The sequence below is a fragment of the Octopus bimaculoides genome, chromosome 10 (assembly GCF_001194135.2).
Source record: "Octopus bimaculoides isolate UCB-OBI-ISO-001 chromosome 10, ASM119413v2, whole genome shotgun sequence".
NCBI lineage: Eukaryota > Metazoa > Mollusca > Cephalopoda > Octopoda > Octopodidae > Octopus > Octopus bimaculoides.
Window position 1 is genome coordinate 57,723,366 of NC_068990.1, and position 3,191 is coordinate 57,726,556.

Below are 3,191 nucleotides of genomic sequence, written 5' to 3' on the forward strand. Positions count from 1 at the left end.
TTATTTTTAATTCCGTTTTGTAATTTCAAAATGGTGAAAGATAGGTAAAGCTATATATTGTGATAAATCATTATAGATTTTTATGAAGTATTTATGCAGCTTGCCAAAGTATTTATATAAATTTTAATGGTGCATTCACAATGATTAATAAAACAATGAATTTAATGTATATAAAGATTTATGTGATGGCGAATAGGTTAATAGGACGCAGTATCTAGATTCTGTTGTAGGTCTCTAGTTTTGCAAGAGGCTCTCTTAATTCTTTTTGTTGGACACCCTTAGAGAAATGTTAGTTTGGAAATACTAATTTACAGCATACATACATACATACATCTCATCACATTCATTATTTTATAACAAAGTCTAGTTAGTTACCGGAGTGCTCGAATACTGTAAAAGAATAAAAGATTTTTAAAACTTATAACATTTTGATTAGTTGTGTGTGTGTGTATATATATATATATATATATATATATATATATCATACCGTAAAAGCTCTTCCGATTTAAAAATTGGCACTTAATATTTATAAAATACAGAGAAACCAATCGTATCTTTTTAGTCTTGTGTTTGTAAGTTCGTATTCACTTTTAGTTTTACATTATGCTTTTTTGGTAGTTTGTTGGATTGTATTAGATGGTGCTGAAAAGTGCCCGATTTTTGATAAAAGAAAATACAGAAGGACCAGGTGATTATGATTTTATTCAACATATTCTCCTCTCAGATTCTCACAACCTTTCAATTTTTCTAAACCCTATAAAAGAACTCGGAAGGTTAGGCCTTCAACCAGGTTTTTCGTGATACTCTTATAGCCAGGAATTGTTCAGAACCTCCTCGTATACGACTTAGGTCGTCAACCAATTTGAGTTCAATATCAAATTTTGTCGGAATATTCACCATTTTAGGTTGGCTTTCAATTGAAAGAAAGGTTTATCTTTCACCATTTTGAAATTACAAAACGGAATTAAAAATAAGCATCCTTTTTATGGTGGAGATAGTTATATACGAAGCACATTAGATATTGGCTGATTTAGTTTTATACGGTAAAATATAATCTATGATAAGGTTTCGTTTTTCACTTAGAACAGCTTCATTTTATTTTTTCCTATCTCATTCGTGAATGGAGACCTTTATGACAACATTGATCTATACCTTTGCTTCATTAATTCTAGAGGATTGACACTATGTTTGAAAAATATTTTAGAGGATCACTTTGTGACATGTACATTTTCATACGGATTTTACGTCACTCCAAGAATACACTATGCTTCCTACCCTTAATCTCTGTGTTCAAAGGTTAGCAACAGCTGGGAATAGTTCCTCGCCTTTGATTATCAGCGTATTGAAACATCACCCTCGAATCCATCCCACAACAGTTTTCATGATTTGTGGTTTACAAATGCCGAACTTGGTTTAGAATGAAATTAAGCCATCCCAGTAGAAAATGGTTTCTACTGAGAATAGTCCACTTGTTTTCTTCCACTCCGAAAATAATGGAATTATAGCGGTTTTTCTTTCGGTATTTTTTCTAGGTTATTCATTTCTTAAAATTGCATGCGCAGAAAAGCTTTATCTGGAAGAAAATCAAAGAAAAATGAGAACATGCCGTGCTGTTTTTCAGATTTGGAAACCATTTTTCTGTTTTTATTTGTTTTTTTCTTCTAATTTTTGTGCAGAAATTTCCGGTTCAGCAATACTGGCAGACTAAGTCTACTTAGGTTTTAACTCAACTCGGACTGACTTGCTAATGTTCACTGATTGAAATGTTATTTCAAAGACACGCGAAGTAAGGTATACCTTTCCACTTGAATGATTTGTCTTTTTCTTCTTTTTTTTTCTGTTAATCTTTTGTGACTGAAGAACGTTTATGCAACATAATCGATAACAGTTAGAGAATAACAAGAGTATAAGAAGCCGTAATCCATAAAAATACATAGTTGTTTCATTAAATGAATTTCTGTTCAACTTACGTATTAATAAAAACTAGGGGAATTTGATGAGAGGGAAAAGGAAAAAAATTCTGTACGTGTTTAATGTTTATTCGCAATACAATGGAAATAATCTGCCAAACAGTTTTTACAATGTGACACAATTTGACATCTTGCTTATATCAATTTTACATTATTTGCACCATTAATGCTATTGAGAAAGTATGAATATCCAAAGGTTCAACTATATATCAAAATTTTCGGTATAAGAAAAAATAAATTCTTTTCAAATCCGTGAAAATTGAATATATGTGGAGAAAACTAAAAATCTAATAGTAAAACAGCCTGAGGAAACTGTTGTTTATATGTTAGAATCTTCATTTGCAACGCTTTATAAATATTTGCAATGATTTAATTTACCTTTTTCGATTAATCTTCATATATATTTGCACCAAAATGATTATATCTTCATAACAACACTCATTCAAAACCGGTTTCATCTTCTGGGTATTATTCCTCAGCACCATACGCAATCCTTGTATTTATCGGTATTTTTGATCTCCACTATGCCGACGTACAAACATCTATAATTAATAAATTATTAGCAAGTTGTGCGATTAATTATAGATATATATATCTCAATGAAATTAAAGGGCTAAATATTTATGCCTTCAAGAACATAATCTATAGATCGAATCTAGTGTAATGATGTATTTCTTCGGCATAATTTAAAATGTTTTAGTGTACTACTGGTATTAATCTATTGCGCATGAAGGAATGTAAATAAAGTGGGGCTTTTATGCACCCCTCAACACTTCCATCAGAACATGAAGTAAATTTTGTTCAGCATACTACAAGTAAAGGAAACATGAAACACTTTTAGGTAGACCAACTTATTTTGTGAGAATTTCCTATTGTTTAAATATATTTAAGTTTTATTTACGCCATGTTGTATATAGAATATTGTCTAATTAATGATGAGTACCAGAACAAATACTCACATTAGGTTATATTCTTATGTGCTATCTTAATTTATGAGTGCTTTATAATGCAGCTGCTCTGTGCTAGTAATGACAGAAGAAGGAAGTGTACAACTTCATTGAGGAACAGTCAAGAAATCAGGAAACGGGTTATCAGGAGATTCCAAATTGTTTCTATACACCAAAAGCATAGAAAGAATGTTACATATCTATTATACTCAGAGGAAGATATTCTTATCTTTAAATTTATTTCAGTTCTTCCTATTTACTTGTGTTGTGTATA